This window comes from Pipistrellus kuhlii, unplaced genomic scaffold (genome assembly GCF_014108245.1).
Source record: "Pipistrellus kuhlii isolate mPipKuh1 unplaced genomic scaffold, mPipKuh1.p scaffold_m20_p_29, whole genome shotgun sequence".
NCBI lineage: Eukaryota > Metazoa > Chordata > Mammalia > Chiroptera > Vespertilionidae > Pipistrellus > Pipistrellus kuhlii.
The window spans coordinates 3,767,091-3,785,063 of NW_023425528.1; the positions used below are offsets into that span (position 1 = coordinate 3,767,091).

Genomic DNA, 17,973 nt, shown 5'->3' on the forward strand with positions numbered 1-17,973 from the left:
CCAGTACTATGTCTAATAGGAGTGGTGAGAGAGGGCATCTCTGTATTGTTCCTATTCTTAGGGGGAAAACGGTTTTAGTTTTTCCCATTGAGTATGATGTTGGCTGTGGGTTTATCATATATGGCTTTTATGATGTGGAGGTATGATCCTTCTATTCCCACCTTGCTGAGAGTTTTTATCAAGAAAGGGTGTTGGATTTTGTCAAATGCTTTTTTCTGTGTCAATTGATATGACTAATTGATTTTTATCTGTCAATTTGTTTATGTGATGTATCACATTTATTGATTTGCTGATATTATCAATATATCATCCTTATGGTAACTATGCTTTAAATTAAGACTATTATAGTGCAATAGATTATGGATTTTATAGTAAATTTAAAAGACCCAGTTTCAAATCCCAATTTTATCCTTAATAGCCATGTCACCTCAAATTATTCACTTTGTCTTCTCAATTCTTCTTCTTCTCTTAAATGTGAATTTTAACTGAAACAATATTGTGAGGATTAGCCTAAATGGGTACAATGACCAAAATATGCTTGGTACACAGTCAATATTTCATGTTAGTTATTTTTGTCATATTACATATGACTTCTCTCTCCCACTTCACTTCCCCTCCAAAAAATAATTAGAATTGGTAAATGAGAAAAGATAATAAACCAAAACATCAATTACAAAATATACCAGAACTATTATATCATGTAATGGGGTAGAGCACCCAAAGCAATGCTTTTTCACCTGATAAAACATCCTGCGTGAGGAGGGATAAAAGCATATTTCTCCAGGAGAGAGAGCAGTATAAGACAAAAACTAGGATGAGAGACAAAGTCACCTTAGAATCTTTGTCTTTTTTATTGGCCTCATAAGAAACCAAAGATATCCACATCTCATAAGCAGAGAGAAGCTCAGCAATGGATGAATTACAATGAAATATTTTGATCAAGAAGAGTCATGGTTTTCTTCTCTTAAGGAGACTCCAGGATTCAGAATGCTATAGTGACTAAAATGTGAGTATGGAACCAGACAGATATTGGTCAATTCCCAGATCTCCCTTTCATTTGCTATGGACCATGGGCAAGTCACTTTGCTTTTCTGAAGCTTGGAGTTCTCATTTATAAGAAACTAGAGGCACAGTACGTGAAATTCATGCACAGGTAGGGTCCCTAGGTCTGGCCTGTGATTAGGGATGATTCAGGGCATTCTGTCTGTTGGCAGGGCTTCCCTTCATTCCATGCCACCCCTGGTGGTCAGCACACATCATAGCAAGAAGTTGGTCTCCTGGTTGAACTCCCTCAGGGACAATTTATAGAGAGAGATAATACTTATTGTGTATATTACATGAGATAATACATATAAAGTGCTTAACTGCAACATTAAGTACATAGTCAATAACCCATAAATGTTCATTCCCTCCATATTCCTATCACATTAAATTCTACTTTATTTTGCAGAAAAGGATTTCCTATTTAAACTTTTAAAATTTATTTATTTTGTTATTTTTTTATTATTTCTATTGAATTTGTTGTGTTGACATTGGTTAATAAAATTACATAGGTTTCAGGTGTACAATTCTATAATATATCATCTGTATATTGTATTGTGTATTCACCACCCCCAAGGCAGGTCTCTTTCCATCACCATTTATCTCTCCTTTTCCCACTTCTACCTCTCCCACTCCTCTTTCCCTCTGATAATCACCATACTGTTATCTGTGTTTATGAGGTTTTTGGTGTTTGTTCTTTTTTTTTAATTAATCCCTTCACCTTTTTTTACCTAGCCCCCCAAGCCTCCTCTGACAGCTGTAAATCTGTTGTCTCTATTTATGAGTCTCTTTCTGAAGCTTTCATGAAAATGAATCGTCATTTCTATCTTTATTTTCATTCAAATTTCCATTTAAGTGTCCCTATATTTGGGTTATATAGGTCCTTATCAACCTGGCTCAATTTAAAAGTTGAGAGACAAAAAGGTTTGACAGTGGAAAATATAATAAATTAAAAGTTAGAAGCATTAAATTTAGCCTAAGTTTTTTCACTAATTAGCATACCCTTTTTTTCTGGGTTTATGTTTACATATAATGAATGAAGAGCTTGGACCTGAGTATCCCTTCCAGTTTTAAACTTACATGAAACTAATGACTAAAGCTCACAGTAAAGGAAAGTCACAATTCTTTGCTAACAAGGAAAAAAGAGTCATGGACCTGTGAATATTTAAGGGGCCTCAACAGGTTTACTAGTTTCTTTCTTTTTCTTTTTCTTTTTAAATATATTTTATTGATTTTGTACAGAGAGGAAGGGAGAGAGACAGAAAGCTAGAAACATCGATGAGAGAGAGTCATCGATCAGCTGCCTCTTGCACACACCCCACTGGGGATACGCCTGCAACCAAGGTACATGCCCTTGACCGGGATTGAACCCGGGTCCCTTCAGTCCCCAAGCTGACGCTCTATCCATTGAGCCAAACCGGTCTCTGCACTAGTTTCTTTAATGTTAGAATGTTATACGCCCAGCACCTAGGATGAAGATGACATACTTCCTTGCTGGCTTTTTCTAAGGTTTCTTCTCTCTGAAAATAAGCTTCTGTAATTTGTATGCGTAGAATAAATAGATTGTGCAAATAGCATGAGTATATAATAGTCACTAATGAATTAACCTATATTCAGAGACATGATGATGAGTTCTTTTGCATGGGATGATTTTGGAGTAATTATAAAAGGGAACCTAAAATAGGTTACTTGATTTGAAATATCAATATAGTATACCTCCAAGGCTGAGGAAATTTTCTCTTGCTATCAAATTTACTTAAACTTTAATCCTATAATGTGAAAGATGAAATGTAACAGGATTTACAAAATTTTCACATGTGCATGTACATGTATGTGTCCGAGCTCATATGTGTGTGTGCATACACACACATACACACACACACACACACACACACACACACACACATCACTCTTCTTCTCCTAAAGGAGATAGGATCTATATCTCAAATTATACCAGTTAGATGTGATTCCAAGGAGACTTGAATTATATTCACCCAGTAAGTCATGCAATCTCTCAATACTACCAAAAGTAGAGCTTCAGAAAGGCCACTCTTAGGAAAGGCTCCTAAAGTACAAATTAAATTTCTCAAAGTCAAGGGCAGAATGTGGTAACTGCTGCCTTCATCTACCTAGTCCAGAAAAAAAAATAAAAACTTTTTTACACTATTAAACAGAAGACTAAATGTCTCCAGGAGAGTTCACTCTCTTACTTGCTCTGCATATCTTAATGTAGCACCTTCTCTCCAGAGGAATTATATAATCTTGTAATCCAATGTCATACACAATCACTGACCTTAAGAAGCAATCAAGCCAAAACTCTACACATGCAGAGAAACATGAACTATAAGGTCTCAAAAGGGTCTTTAGAGATCATCCAGTGTGTTTTCACACTCTCTTACAGAGCTTTTAAAGTTCCACAGAAGGGCCTCAAACCAACATTAAAAATAGGTCTAGGATTTTTTGGTATCCAGAATTCTCTAGGTCCATAGTCTTATTTCTTTATGAAACTCCTTTTTTTTGGTCAATTTTGTATACTGGACTTTTACAGATTTTGTTAGTAAAGTTTTCATGATCAAAACAAAGATTGAAAACCACAGCTCTCATGCAAATTCTTCATTTCAAAGATGAAAAATTATAAGTTCAGGAGCATTCATTTCTTCATCTTGAAGTCTAAGGTTTCACCAAAAGTGTTTAACCAAGTCACGAAGCATTGAAAAGCAGAGACCTCTGAAACCGGTTTGGCTCAATGGATAGAGCATTGGCCTGTGGACTCAAGGGTCCGGGGTTCGATTCTGGTCAAGGGCATGTATGTTGGTTGCAGGCACATCCCCAGTTGGGGGATGTGCAGGAGGCAGTTTATCTATGTTCCTCTCTCATCGATGTTTCTAACTTTCTATCCCTCTCCTTTCCTCTCTGTAAAAAAAATCAATAAAATACTTTTTTTAAAAGAGAAAAAAGAAAAGAAAAAGAAAAGCAGAGACTACATTTTCCTTGTAGTATCTCTGCTACTGTCAAGTGCCAAATAAATGCGGGAGACATATCATGTGGGTGAGCACAATCACAGGTGTGGTAGACAGGGACCACTTCCTAGGGGAGATTGGACTTAAACTGGGCTATGTCTTGTGGGGAGGATTTAAAGAGTTTGAAGGAAAAGTTCCTGGGAGAAGTAGAGTATGATTAGAGGTATTTGGGGCACTGATTTACACAGAATGTTCTTCCAGCCACACTTTATAGTAAAGTTGTCAGTTACCTATGTCTTCTGCTTACAAATTTTTGATTCCTATATTGACAAAATCTGTTCCTGTTGATCCTTACTGAATCAGTTCTGAAGGATGAAATCAGTTTTGATATGAGCCCTAATAAGCTGCAGTTTTGACAAATGGCATGATCAGCTAATTCTTATTTTTATCTGAAATAACAATACAATATCACATCTTATATGCAATAATTTATAGAGCTTTTTGATATGTATACCTATACTTTTCTCATAATATCTAGGTGCCCATTTCTTGCACATAATTATGTTAACTTGTTATTAACACAAGAAACCATTTTTCCTGAAAGACATTGTATCTATATTAATATTTACAAGACACAAAAGAAAGAAAGGGATCAATGTTGCCTTTGGTATAAATAGAATCAGGTTAAAGGAAAAATGTCAGGAGTTGATATTATTGCTCATTAACAATTATTGAGTTGCTTGACTTTTTATAGCACACTTAAGACATAAGTATAGTATGGATGTTCTCTCACAACAAATAGTTTCTCTCACAATAAAAGGCAAGTAATATAGGGGAGATGACCTACCAAAGGTCATATAAAAATAAATTGAATCTGAATTATGACTTTGGTTTCTTAATTCTTAACAAAGCTTTCTTTTTCCAAAATCATCCTAATTTTAAATACGTTTTCAAGTACAATGAAACTGCTCTAAACTTTCTTCCATCTTTTCTCTTGCTCTTCATGGAGCAGCCAAGGTGTGATTACAGGTATATTAGCGAGGGTTCTCCATAGAAACAAAATCAATAGAATGATAGGATATAGATAGATGATAGATTAGATAGATAGATAGATAGATAGATAGATAGATAGATAGATCAGACAGACATCCTTGCCCATCTATGGAAAAAGAGAAAGAACTGATGATTCCCCAAGATATATCTCCCCTGAGAAAGAGAAAAGAATTTCCTCTATACCTATCTATTATGGTACATATCTGAGGGAGGAAGGGAGAGAGAGAGAGAGAGAGAGAGAGAGAGAGAGAGAACGAAAGAGAGAGATTATTAGGAATTGGCTCAGCCCTTACCAGTATGGTTCAGTGAATAGAGCGTAGGCCTGGAGACTGAAGGGTCCCGAGTTCGACTCCAGTCAAGGGCATGTATCTTGGTTGCGGGCACATCTCCAGAAGCGGGTGTGCAGCAGGCAGCTGATTGATGTTTCTCTCTCATGGATGTTTCTAATTCTCTCTCCCTCTTCCTTCCTCTCTGTAAAAAAAAAAAAAATCAATAAAATATATTTTAAAAATAAAAAAAGGAATTGGCTCACATAATTATGGAGGCTTAAAGTCCCAAAATATACAGGATGAATCAGCAAGCTGTAAACTCAAGAAAGTCAATAGTATAGTTCCAGTCCAAGTCAAAAGTCCTACAGAATACTATGCTAAGCAAAATAAGCCAGTCAAAGAAAGACAAATATCACATGATCTCACCCATATGTGGAATCTAATGAACAAAATAAACTAATGAAAAAATAGATCCAGAGATATAGAAGCATGGAACAGATGTTGAGCCTCAGAGGGAAGGCAGGGGAGAGTGGGTGGATAGGTGGGAACATATCAACTAAAAAACTTGTATGCATATATGCATGACCCTTGGACACAGACAATAAGGTGGTGAAGGCCTGGAGCGGGGTGGGGGAGACTGCAAGAGGTCAATGTGGGAGGAGGGGAATAAGTAATACTTTCAACAATAAAGGTGTGGTTTTTCTTAAGTCCAAAGAATGAAGAGAACCAATGATGTAAGTTCTAGTCCAAAAGCTAAGCAGGCTTGAGACCCAAGAACAGCCACCATTTTAATTCAAGTCTAAAGGCAGGACAAAACTGATGTTCTTTTTCAATTGGGCTGGAGGTGTTTCATCTTACTCAGGGGAGTGTCAGCTTTCTGTTTTATTAATGCCTTCAACTAATTGGATGAGGATCACTCATATTAGGACAATCTTCTTTACTCAGTCTGCCAATTAAAATGTTGATATAGTACTCGCTTTGGCAGCATATATACTAAAATTGAAACGATACAGAATGGCCCCTGCGCAAGGATGACACGCAAATTCGTGAAACGTTCCATATTTTTATTGTAAATACATTCCTGTTAAGTGCCTCTTGTGTTGTACCTGGTAGTGTTGTATTTTTACCTTTAAATCAACGCAGGAGAAGGAACACCACATAACCAGACATCCTGAGAAGAGAGGCCATGGGAAGACAAAAACATAGTCCGCACATGAAAGAAAAGCAGGCATCCGGAGAAAAGGAAGTAAACGAGTCAGAGGTAAGCAGCCTACCAGAGCAAGAATTCAGAATAATGATCATAGGATGGCTAAAAAGAATGGAAGATAAATTTGACAATAACCAAGAAGAAATGAGGAAGAACCATGAGGAATTGAAGAAGAACCATGAGGAATTGAAGAAGAACCAAGAAGAAATGAAAAATGACATCGCTACCATGAAGAACTCAATAGAAAGCATCAAGAGTAGACTAGATGAAGCAGAGGACCGCATCAGTGAGCTAGAAGATAAAATGGAAAAAAATACCCAAGTAGAGCAGCTTCTAGAAAAAAAGATTAAAAAGCAGGAGGAGAGCCGACGGGAGCTTTGGGACAATACAAAACAAAATAATATTCAAATAATAGGGGTTCCAGAAGGAAAGGAAACTGGGGTAGACATGGAAAAAGTATTTCAAGAAATAATGACAGAAAACTTTCCTGAAATAGAGAAGAAAAAATCCACGTAAATCCAAGATGCTCGTAGAGTCCCAAGCAAAATGAATCCCAGAAGACAGACTCCAAGGCACATTATAATCAAATTGGCAAACAACAACGACAAAGTAAGAATCTTAAAAGCAGCCAGAGAGAGACAGAAAGTTACATACAACGGAACACCCATCAGACTAGCAACTGATTTCTCAACAGAAACTTATCAGGCCAGAAGGGAATGGGATGAAATATACAAAGTCATGCAAAGGAACGGTCTGAATCCAAGAATACTGTACCCAGCAAGGCTATCAATCAAAATTGAAGGGGAAATCAGAAGCTTCACAGACAAAAAAAGACTGAAGGAATTTATCTCCACCAAACCAGCAATGCAAGAAATGTTAAAGGGTCTACTGTAAAAATAAAGAAATAGGAAGTGAAGAAGGAACACGGGTATAGAATAAAAATGGCGTCAAATGTGTACCTATCAATAATAACCTTAAATGTAAATGGATTAAATGCTCCAATCAAAAGACATAGGGTAACAGATTGGATAAGAAATACATCTGTTGTCTACAAGAAACCCACCTCAGCAAAAAAGATGCACACAGGCTTAGGGTGAAGGGATAAAAAAAAGTTTTCCAGGCAAATGGAAATGAAAAAAAAGCTGGGGTAGCAATACTTATATCTGACAAATTAGATCTCAGAGTGAAGGACATAAAAAGAGATAATGAAGGCCACTTCATAATACTAAAGGGAACAATCCAACAAGAAGAAATAACCCTGGTAAATATATATGCACCCAATACAGGAGCAACCAAATACATAAAAAAAAAACTGCTGGAGGACATTAAGAGAGAGATTAATAGCAATACAATCATAGTAGGAGATTTTAATACCTCACTGTCACCCTTCGACAAATCATCTAAACAAAAAATCAGCAAAGAAATATCAATCCTAAATGACTCACTAGACCAGATGGAATTAATCGATATCTTCAGAACACTCCACCCCAAAGCCACAGAATATACATTCTTCTCAAGTGCACCTGGGACATTCTCAAACATAGACCACATTTTGGGATATAGGCAAAGTCTCTTCAAATTCAAGAAGATAGAAATCATATCAAGTATCTTCTCAGACCATAATGGCATAAAACTGGAAATTAACTACAATAAAAATAATCCAAAGAAATCAAACACATGGAGACTAAACAGCATGCTATTAAACAAGGACTGGGTTACCAGAGAAATCAAAGAAGAAATTAAAAACATCCTGGAAACAAATGACAATGAAAACACAACTATCCAAAATCTATGGGACACAGCAAAAGCAGTTTTGAGAGGGAAGTTCATATCCTTACAAGCCTATTGCAAAAAAACTAGAAAAAAGGGTAACAGATTATCTAACTCTACAACTCACAGTTAGAAAAGGAGCAACAAGAAAAGCCCAGTGTAAGCAGAAGGAAGGAAATAACAAAAATCAGAGCACAGATAAACGACATAGAGACCAAAAAAACAATACATAAGATCAACAAAACCAAGAGCTGGTTCTTTGAAAGAATAAACAAGATAGATGAACCTCTAGCCAGGCTAACTAAAAAACAAAGAGAGAGGACCCAAATCAATAAAATAAGAAATGAAAGAGGTGAAATAACAACAGACCCCACCGAAATACAACGGATTGTTACAAAATACTACGAACAACTCTATTCCAACAAACTGAACAACCTGGAGGAAATGGACATATTCCTAGAAAAATACAAACTTCCAAAACTCAATCAGGAAGAATCTAAAAATCTCAATAGACCGGTGACTTGGGAAGAAATTGAAACAGTCATCAGAAAGCTTCCAGCAAACAAAAGCCCAGGGACAGATGGCTTCACAGGAGAGTTTTACCAAACATTCAAGGAAGAACTAAAACCTATCCTCCTCAGACTTTTCCAAAAAATTCAAGAGGAAGGAACACTTCCAAACTCCTTCTATGAAGCCAGCATCACCCTAATACCAAAACCAGATAAAGACAACTCAATGAAAGAGAATTACAGGCCAATATCCCTCATGAACATAGATGCCAAAATCCTCGCAAATCGGCTCCAGCAGAGCATCACAAAGATCATACACCATGACCAAGTAGGATTTATTCCAGTAATGCAAGGTTGGTACAATATCCGCAAATCAATAAACTTGATACATCACATAAACAAATTGAAAGATAAAAATCATATAGTCATATCAATTGATGCAGAAAAAGCATTTGATAAAATCCAACACCCTTTCCTGATAAAAACTCTTAATAAGGTGGGAGTACAAGGATCATACCTCAACCTAATAAAAGCTATATATGATAAACCCACAGCCAACATTATACTCAATGGGCAAAAACTAAAACCATTCCCTCTAAGAACAGGAACAAGACAGGGATGCCCACTCTCGCCACTCCTGTTTGACATAGTACTGGAAGTACTAGCCGTTGCAATTAGACAAGAGGAGGAAATAAGAGGCATCCAAATTGGAAAAGAAGGAAAGTTATCCTTATTTGCAGATGACATGATATTGTACATAAAAAACCCAAAAGACTCCATTAAAAAACTAATTGACTCAATAAATGAATTTGGCAATGTAGCTGGATACAAAAATTAACGCCAAGAAATCTATGGCATTTCTATACACCAACAGTGAAATGACAGAAACAGAGACTAATAAAGCAACTCCATTTACCATTGCACCAAAAAAAATTAAGATACCTAGGAATAAATTTAACTAAGGAAGTAAAGGACCTATATGCAGAAAACTACACGACACTGAAAAAAGAGATAGAGGATGATGTAAGGAGATGGAAGAACATACCCTATTCATGGATTGGTAGAATCAACATCATCAAATGTCCATACTTCCTAAAGCAATCTATAGGTTCAATGCACTCCCCACTAAAATACCAACGGCATATTTCACTGACCTAGAAAAAACTCTCCAAAAGTTCATTTGGAACAATAAAAGACCCCGAATAGCCACAGCAATCCTGAGAAAGAAGGGTAAAGTAGGTGGGATCTCAATACCGGACTTCAAACTGTATTACAAAGCCACTGTTCTCAAAACAGCCTGGTACTGGCACAAGAACAGACATATAGATCAATGGAATAGAATCGAGAACCCAGATATCAACCCAAATCACTATGCTCAATTAATATTTGACAAAGGAGGCACGAATATACAATGGAGTCAAGACAGTTTCTTCAATAAATGGTGTTGGGAAAATTGGGCTGACACATGCAAAAGAATGAAACTAGATCATCAACTTACACTAGGGGTGTCGAACTCAATCAGAGAAGGGGCCAAAATCTAAAATCCAGCCTAAATCGTGGGCCGAATGGTTTACTGAACAGTCATAAACTGTCATTGTGATGGAAACGCAGCAGAGTGCAGTGATGACAGCGCGGTGCGGGCCACATTGCAAGGCCTGGCGGGACGGATTTGGCCTGCGGGCCTTGTGTTTGACACATGTGACTTACACCATACACAAAAATAAACTCACAATGGATACAGGACTTAAACATCAGACTGGAAAGCATAAAAATACTAGAAGCATCCACAGGCAGCAAAATCTCAGACGTATGCCAAAAGAACTTGTTCACTGATACTGCCCCTAGGGCAATGGAAGCTAAAGAGAAAATAAACAAATGGGATTACATAAAAATAAAAAGCTTTTTTACAGCAAAAAAAACCATCAACAAAACAACAAGAAAGCCCACGGTGTGGGAGAACATATTTGCAAATAACACCACTGATAAAGGTTTAATCTCCAACATCTACAGACAGCTGATACAACTAAATAAAAGGAAGATGAATGATCCAATTAAAAAATGGGCAATGGACCTAAATAGAATATTTTCAAAAGAAGACAGAAGGAAGGCCAAAAGGCACATGAAAACATGCTCAAAGTCACTAATTATAGGAGAGATGCAAATCAAAACAACAATGCTGTACCATCTCACACCTGTCAGAATAGCCAACATCAACAAATCAACAAACGACAAGTGTTGGCGAAGTTGCGGAGAGAAAGGAACCCTCTTGCACTGCTGGTGGGAATGCAGACTGGTGCAACCACTGTGGAGAACAGTGTGGAGTTTCCTCAAAAAACTGAAAATGGAACTCCCATTTGACCCAGTAATCCCACTCCTAGGAATATATCCCAAGAAACTAGAAACACCAATCAGAAAGGATATATGCACCCCTATGTTCATAGCAGCACAATCTACAATAGCCAGAATTTGGAAACAGCCTAGGTGCCCGTCAGCAGATGATTGGATCCAAAAACAATGGTACATCTACACAATGGAATACTATGCTGCCATAAAAAAGAAGGAATTCTCATCATTTGCAGCAACCTGGATGGAATTGGAGAACATCATGCTGAGTGAAATAAGCCAATCAATGAAAGAGAAACACCACATGACCCCACTCATTTGTGGATAATAAAGATCATTATAAACTGATGAACCAAAAGATAGATATAGAGACAGTAAAGCAACAAGCAGATTGTCAAATTACAGCGGGGAGGGGAGGAGGATCTGGGGGAGATAATAGATCAACCAAAGGACTTGTATACATGCATATAAGTATAACCAATGGACATAAAACTCTGGGGAGGGAGGGGATGTGTGGGAGGGAGGGAGGGGGCAAAAAAAATAAACAATAAATAAATAAATAAAATGTTGATATAATCAAAAAATACCCTTATAGACACACTCAGGATAATGTTGAATTAAGTATTTAGGCACCCATGTCCCAATCTGGACAGATAAAATTAACCATCACAGCCGGGATAAGGGAAACTCTTATCTTCTGTTTATGGAATATGACCCTTTCTTTCTATTCAGAGTTGGACCAGCATTTCCAAGAAAGTAAGGTTTGTTTTTAAGATGATCTATACTGAATGAAGCTTCTAAGACCAGAATTCTTATAAAGATATTTCTAGAGATTGAGGACACAATGATCATAACTCTATAACTAGGGGAAGGGCTTAAAATTATTAGTGAGAACTGCCCTCAGTCTGTTTTAAAATTTTATTTTATTTGGACTGAACTTGCTTAGCATTTTCCCTCTGTGGGGGCTTATGCACAGTTTGGAGCTTCAAGGTTATGAGAATGTCAAGCAAAGGAGTCATGAGCTGCAGAAAAACATGAAACTATAACTGTAGATAAAGGGAGATTAATGAATCAGAATATAATAACATTTCAAAAAAATAGTCCAATTCTAGGGAGTTCATGGAAACTGCAGGTCAGAATAAAATAAAATATCATAACAGGAAAATAATAAACAAAGCCTCCAGAATCTAGAAGGCAAGATAGTCCAAAGAAAGAGTCATAATACTAGAGGCTGACACAAAGGTCCAGAGACAAGAAGACCTAGAAGAAGACTTGGAAACCAACTTGTCTCTGACAGGATTCCTCATAGACTTTTTCTTGGGAGACTTAAGACCTGTTTGACAGGATCTGGCCAATCCAGGACCAACATGGTCAGAAGTCACAGAATCAGGATCTTGCTCAAAAGGACCTGCCAAGGACTCTGAGAAACCCAGCAGAGATTGGAGGTTGGGAACAGATTTAACTGACAGGAGAGAAAGTTGCAAAGTGAAGGCCAAGAAGGAATGATACAATAAATAATTGTTAAGTAATTAAGTCTTGATTATAACAAGTCTTCCCTAATCCCGGAGGATGTGTTTAATAGAGAGATTCACTGTAGTATTGTAATTGTGCTACATAAATGCTAAAGAATAAGAAAGTAGAAAATGCTAGTCTTTCTGTCACTAAAATCCATAGCAGTTGATCTTGCACCAGTAAAATAATACTTCTAGTAAATACCATGAAAATTAACTTTTTTAAAATCCTCACCCAATGATATTTTTCCATTGATTTTTAGAGATAGTGGAAGTGAGGTAAGAGGGGAAGAGGGAGAAAGAGAAAAACATTGGTGTGAGAGAGATACATTAATTTGTTGCCTCCCAGGCTGGGAATCAAGCCTTCAAACAAGGTATTTGCCCTTGATTGGGAATTGAACCCATAATCCTTCAATGCCAGGGCCAATGCACTAACCATTGAGCAAGGCGGCTAGGGAAATTAATTTTTTTCCTTAACTCGAGCCAAGTTTGAAGGCCCCACCAACCTAAATTTTTTGTGTGGTTATAATTTTGGAACTACCCAAAATTTTCTTTCTCTCACAATGATGCCTTTTCTAGATTTCATGCTCCCATTCCATGACAATTACATTACAAAGCAATATATAGGTATGGGTTACAATGTCCTATCTGGGATGATGAATGAGAGCACTCAACCATTCATCCATTCAACACATATATTGATTTTCTACTATGTGCCAGGCATTTTTCTAGGCACTAGAGATATAGAAATTGAAAAAACACACAAAATTCCCCTCTCTCATAAAGTTTCTGTTCCTATGAATTCCTAATGTGCTATTTTGACAGCCTGATAACTTGGACTTTTGAACTATTCTGGTATATAAATAATCAGCTTTTTACTGTAAATAGGTCTTTTCTCCCTGTATGTACTTTAATGGTTTAATGGAGTATCTGAGTCCTAGAAAAGTACTATTTTTTTCTATAAAATATGACAGAGGATTGGCATAAATGGAAATCTGAGTGTGTCTTAGAACATCTAATTCTTATAGTATAAATACAGCATCTTCTCCTACTAATTCTTTGGACTATTATCTACTCTAAAATGTACATTTAAACTCTCCTCATCAGGCTCATGGACCTTTTGAAACCAGACACTTTGGGGCCATAATTCATAATCTACAAACATGTACTGAATACCCATTAAGTACCAGGCACTTGAGTAGACACATTTATGTAACTATTCCATTTATTTCTTACAATAACCTTGTGGTGGGTGCAGAATAGATATTCTAAACTTTCCTAGACTTAGGTTTTCCCAGCAAGATGTGTTCATAACTTACCCAATAAGGTAATTAAGTAATCCATTTGGAATATGAAAATATTTTTTACTCCATGGAGCTTTTCTCCTAGTGTCCTTATGGGAACATTTCCCCCCATCAATCCCTCTATGTGCATGAAACATGGCCACAAACACAGCAGCACATTAGCCTAATTGTTCAGGTATACTCAATCATATTGACTATTCAGTAGCTCAAGATGTTTTTCCTTCTAGATTCACATATGCATGGGAACACCAACAGAGGACAAGGAGGTAGTGGTAACAGTGAAAGATTCATTCACTAACATGTGACTGAGAGTCTGCATTTCTATCCATATTCATTTTGGGATTGGGAATTGAAGATTGAGGCAGTTTCACAATAGAGATTAATGCAAGAACAGAATAAACAAAAGAACAGTCTCAAATATCTGTATAAATGATGAAATCTATGAATCTTCTACTTTACCATTGGTTGGTAGGGAAAATATTCAATTCTGACATAGCTTTAAGGAGTTAAATAGATAGAAGCACCTATACTGATCATCTGAAGGCTCTTCTATGTTGTTGTTTTTTTGTTTGTTTTTTCTTGTTACGGTTTTTAACCTGCCTATCACATTTGCTGTGTGGGTTGGCACAACAGATGCCATTTTTTAGAATACTGTTGATTTTTATTTATTTTGTTTTATTTTTTTACTTTTTAAAATTTAATAAATCTTTATTGTTCAGATTATTACAATTGTTTATCCTCCTCCCCCCCCCCCAATAGCTCCTGTCCACCTGGTCCCCACCCTCTGCCCTTACCTCCCCCCTTCCACTGTCCTCATCCATAGGTGTATGATTTTTGTCCAATCTTTTCCTGTACCCCCCACACAGATATCCCTTTTCCCCTGTGAATTATCAATCTTCTCCCATTTTATGCGCCTGATTCTATTATATTCACCAGTTTATTCTGTTCATCAGATTTTTAATTCACTTGAATTTTAGATTCACCTCTTGATAGATATGTATTTGTTGTTCATAATTTTTATCTTTACTTTTTCTTCTTTTTCCTTTTTTTAAAGAACACCTTTTAGCATTTCATATAATACTAGTTTGGTGATGATGAACTCCTTCAGCTTTTTCTGATCTGTGAAGCTCTTTATCTGACCTTCAATTCTGAATGATAACTTTTCTGGGTAAAGTAATCTTGGTTGTAGCTTGGTTCTTGCTACTCATCACTTTGAATATTTCTTGCCACTCTCATCTGGCCTGCACAGTTTCTGTTGAGAAATCAGCTGATAATCATATAGGTTCTCACTTGTAGGTAACTAACTGTTTTTCTCTTGTTGCTTGTAATATTCTCTCTTTCTCTTTTGCTCTTAGTATTTTAATTATGATGTGTCTTGATGTGATCCTCTTTGCATATCTTTTGTTTGGGGTTCTGTGCACTTCCTGGACTTGTAAGTCTATTTCTTTCACCAGGTGGGGGAAGTTTTCTATCATTATTTCTTCAAATAGGTTTTCAGTGTCTTGCTCTCTCTCTTGTTCTGGCACCCCCATAATTCTGATATTGGTAAGCTTGAAGTTGTCCCAGAAGCTCCTTACACTATTTTCAACTTTCTGAATTCTCTTTCCTTCTTGCTTCTCTGGAGGAGTGTCCTTTGCCTCTTTGTATTCCAATCTTTGACTTGATTCTTGAGTTCCTCTAGTCTGCTGTTGGGTCTCTGTATAATATTTTTTATTTCATTAAGTGTATGTTTAATTTATAGTTGGTCCTTTTTCATATCCTTTAGGGTAGGGGTGTCGAACTCAATCAGAGAAGGGGCCAAAATCTAAAATCCAGCCTAAATCGCGGGCCTAATGGTTTACTGAATAGTCATAAACTGTCATTGTGATGGAAACGCAGCGGAGTGCAGTGATGACAGCGTGGTGCGGGCCACATTGCAAGGCCTGGCGGGACGGATTTGGCCTGCGGGCCTTGTGTTTGACACATGTGCTTTAGGGTCTCATTAAATTTATCGGCCTTTTCTATGGAATTCTTGAAAAACCTTAGGGCGGGGCCTTAGGTGGGGCGGGACCTCAGGATGGTGCGGGGTCTCAGGGCCTTACTAGGCTGGGGTGTAGCAAACAGTGATGGCTACTGTCAGCCCTCTCTGCCTTTCCACATTTCCAGGTTCCTGCATCCCCGCACCCCAGCAGTAAACAATGATTGCTGTGCACACCTCTGCAAAAAAGTCACTCTCACTTTTGGACCTGATGGCCAACAGACCAGCTTCTCTCCCCTCCATAGGCATCTGGGTCCCCCACGTGACCCCAGAAACTGGATTTCAAAGTGATCAGGAGCTTGTTTCCCTTCGGGTTGAAAACAGCTACGTGCCCAGTTGCCCACCACCAGCCTGATTCACATGCCTCCGTACCTCAGATTTTTAGCTTTTCAGTGCTTATGCTCCTTTTCTTTCCTTCTAGTTGTAAGACTTCCATTCAGCCAGCTTTCCCATGGTTCTGGGTGATATACATTTTGTCTTTTAGTTGTAGTTTTGAAATTGTTGTGCTAGGCAACAGATTAGTTGTTTACCTTTGCTGCCAACTTGGTTTCTCCTGTTTTTATTGATTTTTATATAGAGATGGAGGGGAGAGAGATAGAAACATTGATAATAGAAAAATTTTGATCAGCTACCTCTTGTACATCTCCTACCTGGGATAGACCCCGCAACTGGGAATCAAACCAGTAACTTCTTGGTACATGGGATGGCTGGGATAGACACCATTTATTATTGCAAATACAGAGGTTTTGTGCACCACCAAGTCAGTTTTCAATTATGTGTAACAATGGGACAGACAGGAAAACAAAAGAAAGGAATAAGTGACAGATAATTCCTCAAGGTCCATTAGCATAAATAGTTTGTTTCTACCACAACTCCTAGAAGGTATTTATTTAAAGCTTCAAACAATCAGAAAGTGAACTTATTTTCTACCAGTTACTTCTGTCCTCTTGTGATCCTGTGGTGGAGGTAGTAATAAGGAGAATAAATATCCCAAAGGCGTGAAGTAAATAGAAATTATCAAGCAAGTATCCTGAAGCATCATGAACTAGATAAACATCCCCAGAAGAATTGAAAATTGATGGCTGTTGTGAGTGGAAAAACTCAGATGCAGTTGGATTATTGATTATTTTGCAGTAAAAAATTATCTTGCAGTAAAAAGAGGAAGTCAGAGAGATATGTCTTGGAAGAAAGCAAAACTTAACCTGAAAACTGTCTTTGGAGGCCACATGGCAAGGAACTGATGGCAACCAAATTCTTCCAACAGCCTGAATAAAAATAGAAGAGGACCTAATCCCTAATGAGAAATGCAGCCCTGACCAAACACTTTGATTTCAGTGAAGTTTCTGAACCCCTAGAAACATGAACAATGAGAAGAAAATATTTTCAATAAAGAACCTAAGCTGATGTGACAGGGATGTGAATCAAGTCCCAACTCAAAGTCAAAGGCAAGGAATATAGGAGGCAGCTTTACCTTTAAATTCAGTCATTGACAAAGTCAAACAAAATGCCTGTCAGGTCCCAGAGATTCCATTTTTTTTCTGCTTCTGCAAAAGTAATACTTGTTCATCTCATCATGTTGATAATGTACTATTAGCACTGGATGAACAAATTTTAAATAACCATTTTTAAAATTTGGGCCCAATAATGTCACTCAAGTAATGTTCCTTTGAGATCCTCGGATATTACATTACCTTCTGTATTCCTCATCACATCTTTTTTGGGGGCCTGAACAGAGAATTTTGAATCTCAAAGCTTATTCCCCTCAAAAGCTGTTAAGACTCCTAGTTCTCAATAGCCCATAGTCTCTAATTATCTGCCCTTAAAAATAATTCTATCACCTTACTTTATTCTCATAAAAAATAGCTCCAATTTTTGCCCAAGTTCCTCATCTCTTAAACAACATATATATATATATATATATATATATATATATATATATATATATATATATATATATAATTTAAGCATAATTAATTATAACAATTAGTA

General features: G+C 37.1%; 1 protein-coding gene and 1 pseudogene across 1 annotated transcript in view; both read left to right on the forward strand.

Annotated features, from left to right (window-relative positions):
- Positions 1–17,973, forward strand: part of TRPC5 (transient receptor potential cation channel subfamily C member 5) — a 352,280-nt gene that overhangs the window by 95,431 nt on the left and 238,876 nt on the right. The gene's annotated exons all lie outside the window — the stretch shown is intronic.
- On the forward strand, positions 6,293–6,389 carry LOC118728223 (annotated as a pseudogene).